The following is a 19,047-nucleotide window of genomic DNA, read 5'->3' on the forward strand; positions in this document are numbered from 1 at the left end:
TCAATATGCTAAACACTAGGGATATAGGTTCCACATGCAAGCTCAATGATTATGCTAATTTATAGATCACTCAATCGATTCAACATCACAAGGGACAAACAATAGTTGCAATCAAAGGAATCCAAAAGCTAATCTCCTATAAGCCAATTTAGGGTTCACTATGAATGGCTAACAAGGGAAATCACAATCAAATTCAATCAATTAAAGCAATTCTCAAATCAAGGGTTCATGTCATTGAATTTTGCAATGCAATCTAGATTAATCTTATAGGTTGATCACTCCTAGTTTAATTAATCACATGCACAACTATGTCAACCAATTTAATTGCAACAATCCAATCAATTTAGTATCATCAACTAGCAAAAATCATCAATCAAGCATGCTTCCCCTTCTCCCTAGCAACTAATCTACTCACTAATCATGGTGAAATTAAGGAACAAAACAAATTCAATCAAATTCATATTCATTTAAAGCTTAATCAAAAGAAAATCAATCAATCAACAAATTCTAGAGCAAGGAATGTAATCTCAATCAAAATTCAAGAAACTAGAAAGAATTGCATTAAAAGTAAATCAAGGGAAAGAAATCTTGCAAACTTTCATTGAATTGAAGAAGGAATTTCAAGATCCAATTGAAATCTAAGATTAAATTCAAGTACAAACAAGTAAATCTTAAGCTTCTCTATCTACTTTCTCTCTCTACTATTTCTGGAAAATTATATCTCAAGTACAAAAGGTTTTTTTATGGTCATAAAAAAGAAAGTCAAAAGCTATAAATAGAAAATTCGAGCAAAGGGGGCTGCACAGGGCCGTGCGCATGCACCGACCAACCGCACGCGCGCACAACTAGGTCTGCGCGTACGCACCCCTATGTCACGCGCGCACCCCTACATGGTGCATGAGGCCTTGGCTCCTTCGCTTTGCTTGATCAAACTCCGCGCTCCCGAGTATCCCCATCATCAGTGCACTCGAGATGATGCCCGCGAGCAAGGCAGTCTCTAAATGAGCAAATTGACTTGATTATTCACCTATAAAACACAAATAAAACAAAGAGAGAAAGCATAACAAAATAAAACTAAAACTAAAACTATGAATTATCAACTAAAAATATGAAAAACTCGTAAAAACTAATCGAGAACCAAAGTGAATTATAAAAATGGAAAATCAAATAAAACTAAGAGAATTATATGAAAATGATGAAAGAAAATAAAGAAAATGAATCTAAATCTTATTCTTTTGAGCGCCATAAACGACGCTCATCAGATCCCATTAGTGAACCTAGAACAAATGATTTCAACTCTATTTCCTCTTTTGCTCATGATGATGAGGTACATGCTCAAGTTGATGCTAATGGTGTGTTTCAATATTCTTCATTATTTACCATGACTTCTTGTGATGTGCTTTGTTCCCTAAATGATGAATCTCATATGCTTGATTGTGCCCCTTCTCCCCAATTTAATGCAAATTCTCATGTTTATAATGATGATGATCCTACCTTTGGTTGTAACTCTTCTTTTACTCTTGATCCTCAAACCTCTTCACCTTTTTCATTCTACAAACTCTTGCGATGAGTCTCTAATCCCTTATAGCCAAATTAATGAATCTTTGAGGGGTTGGAGATGAATCCTAATCTTAGGCCCTTGGAGAAACAAATGATGGAAACTTTAAGGAGCCAATTGGAGATGATTAGAGAGCGTGAAGATCTTTTTAGTAAAGAATTGAAAAGAAAAGAAGAGTTGGAAAATCAATTGTCATCTTTGATGCTTGTTTGTGAAAAATCTCAATCCAATGTGTGTATTGAGGATGATGATGATGATTTTGAGCAACCAAGAGAGTGTGAGGATCCCATTAGAGAGCATTCGAGTGATGGTGAAGGAGTTGGGAATGAATCTAATGTGGAATTTGTGAACCCTAACCCCCTCTACCATCTTGATGAGTCTCAAGTGTATGTTTATGACCCTTCAATATATGAGTATATAGAATCTTTTGAGGTAATGTCCCATTTGTTTTTTAAGAGTCATATGAGGAATTATAGATTTTTGGATGATTTCATTAAGAACACTTCTTGGCACTTAGATGAGTTTGAGATGAATCTACCTTCATTCATGCACAATTTTGAGGCCTTGGGTTTTGAGATAGTTAAAGGAAAGGTTGTTTATTGTGGTGGAAAGGAGCTTGAGGTTGATTCTCTTGAAGTTTTTAAGCTTGAGGGAGGTGTAGATTGTGAGAGTTCTACATTTGAGGACTCTATGATTGATTTTTATGCTCTCATTGGCGATGTGAGACCTTGTGGTGAGGGAGTAGCTACCCCTTTTCCCATTTCTCATACTCCTTTTTCTCAAAGGTTTGACCACATCCCTCCTTTCCATATTTCTCTCCCTTCCTATCTCAAAGAGTCTATTATGGAGCCGTCTTCTATGGATGATTTTCATGTCCCTTATTCCATCATTGTTGAGGAAGAGAGGAAGTATGCCAACCAAAAATTTAGTGAGGAGGATTTGCCTTTTTCTTTTTCTTTCCATTCTTTTTTTCCCCCTTCCACTTCTTATTTTCTTGAATTTCCTTTTAATCCCTCTTCTTCTTTCTTTTGGCATCTCCCTTCTCACTTGCGTACAATGATCTTATTGCACGTTCTCTTTATGTCATGTGCCTACTTGTTATCTTACGAAATGTGTAGTAGTGCATTTGACAAGCTCTTGCGTTCGTTGCAATATTATTTTCTAGAGTGGTCAAGCTTGGACCTTAAGCAAGTCTTTCTCGGGAAGTAACCCGTGTTTTATTGCTTTCATTTTCTTCTCTTTTTAGAATAGATTTTCTCTCATGGAAATGTTTATGTGCCTTTTGCTAGGTACATAAGTTGATATACTTTGGTGCATTGGTTTGAATCAAGAATCAAGGAAGATTGCCTCCTATTTTGCTAGCATATGGAAAGCAAGATTCAATTCTAGATTAACTTAGCTTTGAAAGGTTAAATTGGGTCATTTGCGGGTATTTACACCCACCTAAATCCGGTAATATCTTTCCTTGCTCTTTCTCTAATAATGGTTGATAACTTGTTGGAAATGTGTTGGATTGTTAGATTGATCTCTTTGTTTTCCCCTCCCGTGGATTATTTGATTTATGTATTGAGCATGTTGTCTCATTCAAGCTTGGGGGAGGGTTTTCTAACATATTTGGTGGGATTTTGATTCATATATGCCATGCACATTTGTATATGCATTTCCATGTTCTTTATTTTGAAAAACTCCAAAAAGATTTTTGTTTCTATCAAGGCAAATTTGCAATGTGTTTTGTTTTGTTCTTGCTTTGGACATAATACTTTTGGACTTGTATAGTTGAATGAATTTTTTCTTAAATGGTAACGTTGTGCACGGTTTGAGAGTATCTTTGGTTGATTCTAGGATAGAGTATGCTAAGGTAGTGTCTTTAGAACTTTTGGGACCTTGAAGCCAGATTCTATTGTTTTTGAAAATCTGCAATTGCTCCCTTTTGGTGAATTTGAAACTAATAGTGAGTTATTGCTACAACCATGTGAGGTTTCATTCTTTTCTAGCCTTCTACATATCTTGCATGAGCGGCGCATGGATCCTTGGCTATTGTATGCTTTATCTAGAATTTGACTTTCATCTCCCGAGATTGCGACCAAGCCATTTAGGAAGGACAAATGCATCTTTTCGGGGTGGTAATTTTTCCTTTTCTAGAATAGTTTTTCTTATCTTTGTTTTGGGTTTTCATTTGCCTACTTGCTAACCATTTGAGCCATAAACCCTCTTTTCAAGCCATATCTATAGATTTTGAGCCTTTTGTTTCATTCTTGTTCCCATCATTGGTTTTTGTGAAGCATTTGGTCTCTATTATTGGAGTTTTGGTGTATGAAATGGATTGTTTAGTTTTTATAATGAAAGCAAGTTTGTGTTGTACATATTTTGTGAATAAAAAGAAAATATAAAGTTGAAAAAGCCGTCCATAGTTAAAAGAGGCGAGGATATGAAATAATGTGAAAAATGAAAAAATGAGAAAAAGCAAAGCAAATTCAAAAGTTTTAGCAAAAATTGAAAAAAGTGAAAAATGAAAAATTCAAAAAATATTTTGATGTAAGTGTCTTTCTCCCTATTTTAAGCATTAAGGACACTGCTTTGTTCAAGCTTGGGGGGAAGCGTTCTTACGCTTTTTACTTATATGTTTGTGATTTTGGCTTTGAATAAGCTTAGGGGTGTTGGTGTTTTTGTTTGGTGATTACTTGGTTTTGGTGTTAAAATTTGGCCAATCTTTGCTTCATAATTTAGGTATACCACCAAATTTCAAATTTTAGCCTACCTTCACCCTTTTCGCTCTTACATTACAACTCTTTTCAATACCTTTTGACCTTTGTGGTTGAGTCACAAGTCAGTGGAGGGAGATGTTGGTCAAGCTTATAGAGCGGTGTGCAATAGTCGAGATATCGAGTAGCCTTAAACTTCTTTCTTTTCTGGTTCCTTCGAGGAACCATTGAGATGCTCATTAAAGGTAGATTTGAAGCTAATTGGGAGAATGTGTTGAAAATGTATTGAGATGAAAGTGAATTGCGTTTCATTAGTTCTCTATGCTTAGCATATTCTATGTTTCAACCTTATATATCTTGAAACGTGCACTCCCTTACTTGTTTAGGAAGAATTGTATCAATTTGTGCTTGTTCATTTACAAAAGTCCATTCAAGAACATATGTTTTCTTTACTTTTCTTTTGATTTCCTTTTTATGCTTTGCCTTATTTGTTTGGTTACTGAGAGTTATGGGTTAATCTCTTAGGAAACCCTTATGAGAGCATCACTCATCCTCTAGAGCGATCTAAGGGTTTAAATGGCTTGTCTTTGGTTGCTAAAATTGACCATGTTTCCTACGAAAGTGAGTCAGTGTATATTCTCATCCTCTTTAGTTTTCTTGTTTCTTTCTTTGCTTGAATAATGTCATCATTTTCCCTTGGGTTGGACTTTGTTTTGCTCGAGGACGAGTAAAAGTTTAGCTTGGGGGAATGATGAGCGTCATTTATGATGCTCAAAAGAATAATATTTAGGTTCATTTTCTATATTTTCTTTAATTATTTTCATATAATTTTTTTAGTTTTACTTGGTTTTCCATTTTAATAACTCTTTTCGACTTTTCGATTAGTTTTTACGACTTTTTCATATTTTTAGTTCTTAATCTGTAGTTTTAGTTTAGTTTTATTATAATTTTGTTTTCTCCTTAAGTTTTATTTGTGTTTTGTAGGTGAATAATCAAATTTCAAGTTGTCGCGCTCTCGTGATTGCGCTCTCATCGTTTTTGGTGATGAACAAGTCAACTTGCACATTTTGGGGCTGCCCTCCTCGTGAGCATCACACGATGCTCGAGAGCGCAGACGAGTCGCACCGCAACAACCTCCAACTCTTAACAAGCAACTTCCCCTACTTCCCCATTTCACCAACAACAACTCCTGGCAATCCCCGCAACGCCAATCAGCCACCATCACCACACAACACCAACAATACTCACACCTCCTTGCAGCCGCAATAACCACTTATTCCGCCACTCTCCTCTGCTTTTCAACCAGCCACAACCACCTCCAACCGCACCGTAGAACAGCCGCATAAACCGCAGCTGCTGCCCCCTGTTCAGCCACCACTGCAGCCTCACTCAACCAAACCACGACCAGCCACAACCACAAATTCCTCCGCAACAAAACCACCACCTTACGCACCTCCAGCAGCCCGTAATAGCAGCTCCCCTGTTCCCCAAAAACAACCACCAACTCCCACAAAACAACAGCCACCGCCGCCACATCTACAAGCCAGCAAGTAGCAACTTCCGCCAACCGCAACCAGCAACGCCACTAATACCCTTTGCTACATGCGGGAAGACCCACTTGTGCGTGCGCACAAGGTGGGTTCGAATTTGAGTCGTTGATTTTAATGGAATTCGAGATCGAAAGGCTGTGATGGTGATGATTTTGGGTGATGTGCGAAACAGGGGATTATATCCCATTGTTAGGAAGCAGCCAAAATCGAAGTCCTGATTTTGATTCTTCTTTCTTTTAATTCTCTTTTTAATTTCCCTTTTATTTTCTATTTCATTTTCCTTTTTTTTTTTCTTTTCTTATTTTATTTATATTTTTTTTCCTTTTCTTTTATTTTTCTTTTAGCCTTGTAAATATAAATACCCATTTTTGGGGTAAAATTAAGAGAACAATTTTAGGACAATTAGAATCCAATTTTAGATCTCATATTTAACTTAGGTTGAGAGCTTCTCTCTCTAAATCTAGGGTTAGTTTAGGAGTAGTTTTAGTGAGAGAAAGTGAGGCATTTTATTGGTTATTTGAGAGATTGAAAATTCAAGATGACAATTGTATTGAAGACCTCCATTATCAATTAATGAGGATTTCTCACTCTCTCTCTCTCCTCTTTATTGCTTTGTTTAATTTCATATTTGTTTGTTTTAATTTTGATGTTTGATTCTTGATTAGTGTAATTGTTCTTGATATTTTTTTGATTCTTGATTTCTTTAGTTACTTGTTGATTAAATGATGATTCTTGAGTAGTTGTTTGGCTAGGAATTGGGTGAAACTTGTATGATTGATTTATTGTGATTAATTTAGGAATTGTGTTGATTGATTGTTGAGATTAAAGTGATTAATGAAAGTTTGCATGTGTGTAGTTTGATTAGGCCTTGAGAATTATTCTAGATTGCGCTGCGATTGGTAATGACACGACCCATTGATTTAGAAATTGCAATTATCGACTGGTTTGGATTGTGATTTTCCTTGTTAGTCATTCATAGTGAACCCTAGCTTGACTTATAGGAGATAGTTCTTTGATTCCAATTGATAGCTCTTATCATTAGTCTTCACAACCATTAATTGGCATGTTCTTCCCTACTTTTTGCAATTGTCATGTTTACTTGTTGATCCCCATTCCCTAGTGTTTCATTTGTTTGTTTACTTGTTTAGTAGTTATTTAGTGTTACCTCTTTAACCTTGACTTCGACCTAGCTTAGGCATAGATTGGAAATACTTGAAAATAATTGTTCCTAGTGGTTCGACCTTGACTTACCTCTATATTCGTATTTAGGTTTGTTAAGTGATTATAAATTTGTTTGGCTCTAGGGAAGATTAGATAACGACATACTTTTCCCTACGTTGGAATTGGGAAAACTCACTTGAGTAAGAGCTCAATTAGGCATCTCCACTTGAGAGAAAACCTATAAGCTCATTAATTACTCGGGTAGTCTTTTTGGTCAGACTTGGCTAACCTCCAAGTAGTAGACCGGTCGGGTCGCGTTGTGGGTGGACTACGTCGGAGGTCCTCGCCTTTCTCAAGTAAGAGCTCCATCCGGTTGAGCGAAGCACGCTACAAGGGTAATTTAGTCTTTTCTCTATTCTTGTTACTTATGAATTTTGTGATATTAATTGTGAGTTTGTTCTTGGGCTCGGGGTTTATTTTTCGCAGTGAGTCGGACTCATCGAAACCCAACATGACCTTGAGCCTTTGGAGTGAAATCGGGTGGGGGACCCCTTTGATTATTATTTTGAAAATTGCCCGGATTTTGGTTTCTCCAATTGCCCCGACCTTTATTTTGGCCACTTTGGTTATGATTACCATAGGTTTGATTGTGGTTCCCATATCCTTGGCCTTGGTTTTGACCACCATAACCTTGGTGGTTATAGTTGCCTCGGTGGTTATAATTATCAAAATTCCGATTGTGATAGTTCCTATTCCCATCATTTCTTTGATTATCAAATCTAGGTCCAACATTGTTATCAGACACATAGTTCACATGTTCATTCTCATTGCCAACATAATCATCACATCCATCAAAAGAAACATTAGGATAATTTGAAGCATCATGGTCATATGAATCACACAAATCATAAAACATATAACCATTAGACATGTTGCTAGAAGGGGGAAGGGGATTTGAGTTAGGAAATGTACCTCTCCCCTTATTTTGGGAGGGAAGAATCGGTGCTTGAGATGAAGCACTCTCAAGTTTGGATTTGATAGAGGTCATTTCCTTCCCTAATTCCAAGATTTGTGAGGACAAGTTGTTGATGGCATTGATGTGATCAACCGAGTACACCGAAGCACTACTTTTGCTTCTTGTTGCACGCTCATCATCTTGCCAATAAATATAATGCATCACTACATCTTCAATGACGTCCACCACTTCCTCCTCCGTCTTGTCCATTATTAGTCCTCCGGCTCCCGCATCAAGGCAAGATTTTCCTCGAGGGCTTAGACCTCCATAGAAGATTTAGATAATTTGATAGGTAAGAATCCCATGGTGTGGGTACTCTCTTTGGTATTCCTTATACCTCTCCCATGCCTCATAAAGACTTTCATTGGGTTTTTGCTTGAAGCATTAAATGAGAGCTCTTGCTTTGACCGTCTTCTTTTGTGGGTAGAACCGAGACAAAAACTCCTTAGTCACTTCATCCCATGTCCTCAAGGATTTTGGTTTCACCTCCTTGTCCAACCACTCCAATGCACGTCCAATGAGAGAAAAAGGGAAAAGCTTAAGGCGAATAAACTCTTGAGAAACCCCATTCACCTTGATGGTATTGCAATACTTCTCGAACTCCTTAAGATGGTTAAGGGGACTCTCATGCTTTGCACCACTATATTGAGGCCTCTCTATCAAAGTATCATGGCCGGTCTAATCTCAAAGTCGGTTGCTGGTGTCGTGGGTAGAACAATTCCACTCTCATACCTATAGGCTCCCCTAACTCCTTCAATGCCACTCTATGGTTATCTCCCATGGTGAATTGCTCTTCTTCTTGCCTTGAAGACTGTTTAGCAACTCTCAACCTTGTAGTTGTCCTTTCAATTTCCGGATCGAAAGGCATTAGATATATATATATATATATTAGTACCACTTAATTTTATATAAATAATGTTATTAATTTATGTTTATGTTAATGTTAATATATTTTGTTTTGAACAACTTTATTTTTATTAAGGTTATATAAATTATTTACCTAATTATGTTTAAGTTTATATAAATAATTCTATTAATTTAGCAAAAAAACAACAATAGATATAATAAAAAAAAATTATGAGTGTCGTGTCGGGCCGTGCCCGGCCGTGCCCTCGTGCCACGTGCCGTGCCGGCGTGCCGACCCACGGGCCCGTCACCGTGCCGCCCGCCGTGCCTCGTGCCGTGCCCGTGCCAATTCCCAGATTTTTGTTCACGGCACGGCCCACAGGTGGGCCGCCGTGCCGGGCCGGGCCGTGCCGGAATCGTGCCGGGACCGTGCCGCCCGCGTGCCGGCATGACCCGTGCCCATCTTTAGTTCATCAAGTGGAGCACACGGAGGCATCATTGGACGCATGAGAGAAAGTTGCCCTGCTCCCATGCGCGGGCACACAGGGCTGGGGCACGGGCGCGCACGTGCAGGCACGCTGCACGTGTGCGCAACCCTGTTTCCCCCGTTCCGTACCCATTTCTTTGCGGCCGCGTAATATGAGGAGAGGGAGCGCCTGCATGGGTTCTTTTTGGATGTCTAACTAACTTCTCCATTGATAGTTTACTAAATATAGATGTTCTTGCTTTTTAGAGAGAGAATTGTATTAGAATTGAATAGATTTAGATTTTTAGAGAGAGAAGCTAAAATTGGGGAAACTTTAGTTCTTAGATTCTAGAGAGAAAAACTTGGTGATTTGATTTCTACTTCTAATCTTCATCCTCTTTGATTTTGATAAGAGCTTTGTAAGAATTCTTTACTCTGTATTCCAATTTAGTTTTTGATTCTTGATATTTGGTTAAATTTCTAGTTGAATGTTTGATTTGATTTTTGATAATTTGAACACAATGTTGATGATGAATTTGGTGATTTGTTTAGTTTTGCTATTCAATTTTACAATGTGTAGTGAGTAGATTTATTATAGGGATGTGGTGAAGCATGTATGAGTGATAAGTCATAGCTAATTGGGGGATTTTGATTGATTTTATATTGTGATTAAATTAGTTCACTACTACAAAAAATCCCTAATAAGTCGGACTTTTAGAGTCACATGTACATAAGGTGCAACTTATAAACCTATCGAGTCGCCTCATACTTATTAGGCGACTCTTTAAGTTGGGGTTAAAATCAACAAAGCACCTAACAAGTCGCCTAATATATATGAGGTGACATGATAAGTTAACAAGTCGCCCCATATATGCATGCGACTCTATAGTCCGACTTATTTGGTGGTTAAAATTAGATTTTCAAAGTCACCTGTACATAAGGTGCAACTCGAAAACCTGTCGAGTCGTCTTATACATATTAGGCGACTCAATAGGTGAGTTTTGTTATCTATGACTCTCACCTAATGAGTCGCCTAATATGTATAAGGCGACTCGATAGGTTAATGAGTCGCACCTTATATTCAAGTGACTTTGAAAATCTAATTTAAGCCACCAAATAAGTCGGGTTATAGAGTCGCATGCATATATCGTGTGACTTGTAAACCTATCAAGTCACCTCATGTATATTAGGTGACTCATTAGGTGTTTTTTTTATTTTAACAAGTCGCCTAATAAGTATGAGGTGACTCAATATGTTTACAAGTCGTACCTTATATACAGGCAACTTTAAAAGTCCGATTTGTTAGGTGCTTTATTATATGACCACTCCCTAATTATAAGTCACCTAATACGTAAGACGCGACTCGATAGGTTAATTCTAAGAATGTATTTAAAATATTTACAATATCTTATATATATGAAAAGTAACTTTGGCATAATGGCAAGAACTTCAACCTTCCAGGCAAAGAACCAGAGATCAAGCTTGCTGAGTGTCATAAACATTAACATTATATGAGCTAATAAAAATAATTGGAAAAAATGTTGATTTTTTATGTGTCGCCTCTTTCAACACAAGCGACACATTAGATAAATCTATGGAGTCGCCTGTTTCAACACAAGCGACACAATAGCTTAACAAATAGAGTCGCCTAATAACTAATAGGCGACTTATATAAAAGCTATCCAGTCGCCTCAGAGGCGACTCGTAAAGTTGGAAGCTATTGTGTTGGTGGCTATGGAGTCGCCTTTAAAGCGACTCGTTAGGTCATTTACAGGCGACTCGATATGGATTTTTTGTAGTAGTGGTTGGTAGAAATTGTGCATGTGTTTGATGTTTTGAGGAGTGATCAACCTTAATTATCAAGCTAGATTGCATTGTAGTTTTCATTGATACGACACATTGATTTGGAAGCTACTCTTATCGATTGAACTTGACTCGTGATGTTCCTAACATAGTCATTCGTAGAGACCACTAGTTTGACGTCTAGGAAATAGCTTTTCAAGTGCTTTTGATTGTAATTACTACTTTCCCTCGCATTATCCGATTGATTGATTTCCTATCCAATTAGCATGTTTATCATGAATGCATGTGGATCCTAATTCCCTAGTATCTTTTATATTTTTTTTTCATATTCAAATAGTAGTGTTGATTAGTTTTTGTATTAGACCATACCGTTTGCCTAGACTTCGGAATAGCTTGACTTAAGACCATAGCACTTACCTCCATTCCTTAAGGTTTGACTCGGACTTACCTCTATACTAGGAGTAGGTTTGGTTATAAATTTTGTTTGATCAAGGGAATTTTAGAATCCAACGACCTAGAATTTCCCTCCGTCAATTGCTAACGCGTCCAAACTCTTAACCATGGTACTCTTTTGACACCCAAATAAGTTTGACTATAGTGGAACATAGAACTTGACTTTAGGTTACAAACTTCATTGCCTCATGCATGACAATGTGCTTATGTTTGCATATTCTTTTTTTAATAATTTTTTTTCTTATCTAACCCTTTTTTTTTATTAGAGTCAAGTCATAGTTTTTTATTTATATTTTTTTTATTTTGAGTCAACCAGGATTTTTATTCCCATATCCTGCACAAGTGCCAACTTGTTTTGGTCATTGCCAAAAATCTAGAAAGAGTTACATGTTGTGCTCCTTATGGATCTGTAGCCCTGAGTTTTATCTTTCATTTGGCGGTGATTTCATCCCAAGGCATGAACACTTAGTGAAATTGAAATTGTAGGCGTCGTTCGAGCCTTGGGAGATGATCACTAGATGTTTCATAAATGTTGTTGATGATTGTTCGATTGCACCCGAACAGTGGTTGCATTATGTTTTGTTAATGTGAGACCTTCAAGCCGAGTATATTCGACCGTATTAGGTGCTTGAAATGATGGAAATATGACTTTAATATTTGTTGGGGGCAAAATGATAATTTCGGTACCATTTAATATCAGTTAGAATTTCCTGCGAGTTTTAAGTGAAGAAATAACTGGCAAAATACTGCGGAAACTTTTTCAAACTGGTCAAAGGATGCCAAGAATATTCGCTTGAAGATTCCTGAGTCATGCAGGACACGCGCGTCGCTTTTGTTGCGTCACGCTGCACGATGCCGTGACACGGCAGATTTATATCCATGTCCAGTCAAATACAATCAATATATCAGTCAGCATATTAGTCCTAATGTTTAGTCAAAGCATAGTCCAACCATCACTTTAGCCCAAACCCTTTTAAATCTATAAATTTTTACCTACACCCCGAGGTAGGGAACACTGCCTGCAATCCATGTTCATTTTTATATTATTAGATGTTCATTTTTTAGCAAGGAGTTTTTTTGTTCTAATTAATACTTCGTATATTTTTTGAATCGTATTTTTAGAATTTTCTATAAATAAAACTGAGAACAAGTTTATTTATAAGGGTTACTGCACTCAAATCATTTTTATTATAAGAAGTATTACATCATCAAACGTTCATCTTTGTTTATTTATGTTTCAACATATATTCATTTTTGTATTATCAAATGTTCATTTCATGAGCTACGTGTAACTGTGTAAGTAATATAATAAGATGTATGCAAGTATATACATCTAAGAATTCAATTTATTTAAATTAAACGTTGTTAAAAAAATAAATTTCAATATAAAATAAATTTAATCTAATTTTAATAATAACACATTTCTATTCTATTTCATGTAATGGTTTCATAAATATGAAAGTGAACCATTAAATCCTAAATGTTCATATGTGTCATGTTTAATGAACAAATTTATTGTTACATTTGGTATAATAAAGTGTCTGTATAGATATATTCTCCTTGTTGCACCTCTAATCATATGATATTAGTGTGTTTTCCATGAAAAATTTAATAAGATGGGAAAATATATTTGTCGCCTTTAATTTCCTTACTTGAAATCCTATACAATAAGAGATCACATTTTTTAAAAAAAAATTAAAAATAAATACAACCATGAACACATTTTAAACAAAGCATGTGAAATCTAAGGATTTAAAATTGAACATTTACGAATGAATAACAATAACAAATTCGAAAATAAATACATTGTAAAGTAATAAATAGTACATTTTCTATAATGAATGAACAACATGTGATTTATTTTTGACCATTTTGTGATATGTGAATGAACATATATTAATATATGTGTGAATATGCACATATCCAAATGAACATCTATGTAAACTAGGGTAGTCTTCTCTCAAGACTGGACCCTAATTGATTTGATCTAAGGTAAGAATGTGAATGATTATATACTAATATCATAATAAACAACTACAAAATGAAAATGAACATTTATCCAAAAGTTATTTTCACTATAAACTAATTCAAATCTCAATAATTCAACGAAAGCTCAACTAATTCAGAAAATTAGCACAACTATACTCTATATTAAATTTTCCATGGCTAATAATTTCATAATTCCTTATGATTTTTACATATGAACATTATATAAATATGTGACTATACATATATCCAAGCAAGGATGAATAATTTATATATTAATATTTGAATAAACATCTACCAATAAACAATTTACATGTATATAGTATCGATATCCAAATGAGACCCATGAGCATTCCTAAATATGAGAATGAAACGAAGGTGCATTTAAATCTAAGTGACAACTTTTAAATATTAGAATGTACATATATAAAAATCTAAATGAACATTTATCAAAATTTGAAGGGTCATCAATTGATATGTGAATGAACGTATATATAGATCATAATGAGCATTTATCAATATGAGAATGGATGATATAAAAAAGAAATTTCCATTATTAGTCATAACAATCATAAAAAAAATAGAACAAATTGTACACAGTTTTTAAAATTCTAGGCTAACAATTAATAATATAAAATCACGCCTTAACACAAAATTAGAGAATATCAAACATTAATATAATTCAACTACAATTATAAGTATCACTTACTTCCACAAAAAAGTATAAGAAGTCACAAAATCTAATTCAAAATCTTTAATTCTAGAGAAAAAATTTGATGAAGATGACAATAATATGAACATACATCAGAATTCTAATGCTCATATATTAATATGCGAATGATCATTTACTAATACGCTAATGAACATCTATCATAACGAAAGTGAACATTCTTCAACAATTATTTTTCACTCTAAACTAAATTTACATCTCAATAATCTGACGAAATAGATCAAACTATCCATAAAATTAGGACAACAACACTCTGTTTTCAATTATTTATGTCTACTACTTATATAATATAATAACACACCAAAACTAATTCAACACAAGAGTACTTTAAATATTGATATAATTCAACCAACATATTAATTTTTTTTTCTATGATTTGACAATCAATTTGAGGAAAAATTTTAGAGTAATCAAATCAATATTTAACAATTATATCAAATCATCGAAATGAAAAAAAAAAGAGAGAGAGAGAGAAATTAGTACCTCATCAATGATTTGCGTCAACAATGAAGCTCCCATAAGAAGTGATATCAATAGATGATAATGAAACTTCTATGATGAAAAATATGAAGGTTTTTAGGAAGAGAAAACTAAAGATGAAGATTCTTGGAGAGAGAAAATGAATATGATGAATTTTTTTGGACAAAGAAAATAAAGGATGATGGTTTTTGGAGAGAGAAACAATAGAATAAAGCTTTTTACGAAGTAGAAAATAATGGTAAAATATATAATTTGTATTATTTTGGGGGAGACTTTATTTGGGAGAGGGGTAAATTGGGGGGGGGATGTGTAGGTATAATTACCTACACTAGGGTGTAGGCATAAGTAATTATTTTTAATTCATTTCGTTATTTATTAATTTAGCCCAATTAATAAATAACGATAACCATAAGCCTGAAATTATCCCAGAATAGCTGAAACGACGCCTACACTGGACATGCTTTGAAGAGCCAGCATATTGTTCATAATAACTTTTCATGTGCTGCTTGCTCATAAGGCAAGTTGATAATTCGTCCATAACCAGCTAAAATTAATTTTGAATCAATTAGTTTCCTGGAACGTATACAAGGAGATATTTGTGGGCTCATACATCCCCCATGTGGACCATTTAGATATTTTATGGTTTTAATTGATACATCTACTAGATGGTCACATGTGTCCTTGTTGTCAACTCGTAACCTGACATTTGCGAGATTACTTGCCCAATTGATTAAGTTACGAGCACATTTTCTAGATACTCCAATTAAGAATATTCGTCCTGATAATGCTGGTGAATTTACTTCTCAAGATTTCAATGAATATTGCATGTCCATTGGGATAAATGTTGAACATCCTGTTGCACATGTTCATACACAAAACACTTTGGCAGATTCATTAACTAAACGTCTTCAGTTAATTACTAGACCACTGCTTATGAAATTAAATTTCCCAATTTCTGCATGGGGACATGCTATATTACATGCAGAAGCACTAATTCGCATCAGGCCAACAAGTTATCACAAATTCTCCCCATTACAATTGGTTTATGGTCATAAACCAAATCTTTCCCATCTAAGAATTTTTGGATGTGCGGTTTATGTCCCAATAGCTCCACCACAACGCTCTAAGATGGGTCCTCAAATGAGGTTGGGGATATATGTTGGATTTGAATCCCCATCAATAATTAAATACCTTGATCCTACAACAGGGGATTTATTTACGGCTTGTTTTGTATATTGTCATTTTAACGAGTCACTTTTCCGAACATTAGGGGGAGGAAAAAAGTGAGTTGAAAAAGGAAATTAAATGGAATGAATTATCATTATCCTATCTTGATCCTCGAACTAAACAATGTGAACGGGAAGTTCAAAAGATAACTCATTTACAAAGTTTAGCAAATCAATTGCAAGACTCGTTTGCTGACCCAAAAAGAGTGACTAAGTCACATATTCCAGCTGTAAATGCTCCATTTCAAATAGATGTCCCGGAAGGACAAAATAAATTTGTTAATGAGTCCAAACCACGTCAGAAACATGGAAGACCAATAGGTTCCAAAGATAAGAATCCTCGGAAAAGAAAAGGAGCAATGATTGATGATGGTCAAATTGAAGAAATAATTTTCGAAGGATATCCAGAAGATACTTTAGACATGATACAAGAAGAAATTTAGGTACCTAATAATGAAGAAATTTCAACAAATTATATCATGTTTGGAATTACATGGAACCGAAATCAAATTGACGTCGATGATATTTTTGCATGCAATGTAGCATTAGATGTTATGGATAATACTGAGGATCATGAGCCAAAATGCATTGAAGAATGTAGACAAAAAAATGAATGATTGGCCAAAAAGGAAAGAAGCAACTGAAGTAGAATTAAATCTTTTAGAAAAAAGGAAGTATTCGGACCTGTAGTCTGAAGGTTTAAAGCCAGTGGGATATAAATGGGAGAGTGAAGTTGTAAGATATAAGGCACGATTAGTTGCACAAGGATTCTCACAAAGACCCGGTATTGATTATAAGGAGACATACTCTCCTATGGTGGATGCAACTACTTTTAGATTTCTGATTAGTCTGGCAATAAAAGAAGGACTTGACTTACGTTTGATGGATATAGTCACAGGTTATTTATATGGCCCACTGGGTAATGACATTTACATGAAGCTCCCAGAACAAAATCTAGTTCTCGAGAACATATTTGTATTAAATTAAACAAATCTCTTTATGGATTGACATAATCTGGGCGTAAGTGGTATAACTGTCTAAGTGAGTATTTGTTAAAAGAAGGTTATAAGAATGATCCTATCGGCCCATGTATTTTTATAAAGAAATTTGTATCAGGATTTGTTATAATTGCAGTGTATGTTGATGATTTGAATATCGTTGGAACTCCTGAAGAGATTTCGGAGACTGTCGCCTATATAAAGAAAGAGTTTGAAATGAAAGATCTTGGAAAGACAAAAATTTTCTTGGGATTACAAAAAGAGCACCTAGAGAATGAAATCCTTGTGCATCAACCAACATACATAGAAAAAGTCCTTAAAAGATTTTCTATGGTTACACTCCCTGAGGTCGGAAATGATCCTATGAAAAAATTCTTGGTCTTGAAGTGTCATACCTAAGTGCAATTGGAGCACTAATGTACCTTGCAGGTCATACACGATCTAACATATCATTTTCAATTAATTTATTAGCAAGGTTTATTTCATGTCCAACCCGAAGGCATTGGAACGGTATTAAACATATACTTCGTCACCTTCAAGGTACGAAGGATATGGGTTTGTTTTTCCCTAAGTTGTCCAAAAAAATTTGATTGGTTTTGCAGATGCAGGTTATTTATCTGATCCACATAATGCTCGATCACAAAGTGGATATGTGTTCACATATGGTGGTTAGAGCTGTCAAAAGCTGACCTGACCCGAAATACCGACCCGACTGAACCCGAAAAAATGGTGACCCGAACCCGACCTGACCCGACCTGAAACCAACCCTAGACCCGAGTTAACCCGAGTATTTGAAACCCAAACCCGAACATACACCGATTCTTCGGTTGAGACTTCATTCTCTCTTCATAGAGTTCCCGAGATATTTTCTTACGAAGTTTTGTTATAGCATCTATAACTGCTTCGGGATTTATGATTTCGTGCTGAACCTGGTAAACGAACAAATAGGTGGTCTTTCCGGAAATGTTAAACAAAAGTTTCGTTCAGTTTTAAATTTAAACAGGGCTGATGCTGTGCGGAGCCCTTTCTTTTCTCGTCCCCCCGCCCCGGCTTGGAGATGACCTGACCCAAATGTAACCCGTAAATTATTGACCTGAACCGAACCCGACCTAAACCGAAATTGACCCAAACTCGTTTTAACCCGTTAAAACCCGAATTTAACTTGACCTGTTACTAACCCGACCCGAATTCAACCCGACCTGTTCCTAACCCGACCTGAATTTGACCCGACCTGTTACTAACCCGACTCGAAATTCAACCTGACCTGTTACAAACCTGACCCGAAATCAACCCGACTTGTTAGACCCAAATTCAACCCGAATTGTTATTGACCCGACCCTAATTTTACCCGACCTGTTACTAACCTGACCCAAAATTCAACCCGATCTGTTACTAACTTGACCTGAAATCAACACGACTTGTTATTGATCCGACCTAAATTCAACCCAAATTGTTCCTAACCTGATTCCAAATCACCTTAAATTCAATTTAGACCGCCTTATTATTATTGATCAAAGCATTTTGTCTAGGGAGACCAAGTCGGTCCAGGCCAGCAAAAGAAAGAAGCATCATCCCCAAATTTAAGAGTTAAATATAGTATATATTTTTTGTATGGTCAAAGGAGATAATTATCTTCCTAAATTATAGGCTATAGTTCCCTAGTATGTTGCCATATATATTGTTATATAGTCAAAGGAAATACTTAGCTTGATAAAAATGATAATTAAGAAGTATCTATTTATATTTAGTTAGAGTTTAGCCTATAATGATTGACAAAGGCATGTACATTGTATAGTGCAGTTATTTTCTTAATGATAAGGAAGGAAGATATTCCCTCAATCTTTCAAAGGATTTTTTTTTTTTCATTTTTCCTCAATCTTAATGATAAAAATTTATAAATACTACTACTTTTTGGATGCATGTACATTCTTTATTTAAATTTAGTAATTAAGATTTACAAATACTACTACTTTTTAGGTGCAAGTTCATTCTATAATTCAATTAACCAATTACAGTTTACAAATACTACTACTTTGTAGGTGCATGTGCATTCTAAATGTAGTCAATTACGGT

The 19,047-nt window shown here is 35.4% G+C and overlaps 1 non-coding gene across 1 annotated transcript; it reads left to right on the plus strand.

Moving 5' to 3' along the window:
• Window positions 1-8,284: 8,284 nt before the first annotated feature.
• Window positions 8,285-8,390, plus strand: LOC145573473 (small nucleolar RNA R71). The gene has a single exon (XR_014097490.1). It is a non-coding gene; the product is annotated as a small nucleolar RNA R71 (small nucleolar RNA).
• The last annotated feature ends 10,657 nt before the right edge of the window (window positions 8,391-19,047 follow it).

This window comes from Chenopodium album, chromosome 12 (assembly GCF_948465745.1).
Source record: "Chenopodium album chromosome 12, dcCheAlbu1.1, whole genome shotgun sequence".
NCBI lineage: Eukaryota > Viridiplantae > Streptophyta > Magnoliopsida > Caryophyllales > Amaranthaceae > Chenopodium > Chenopodium album.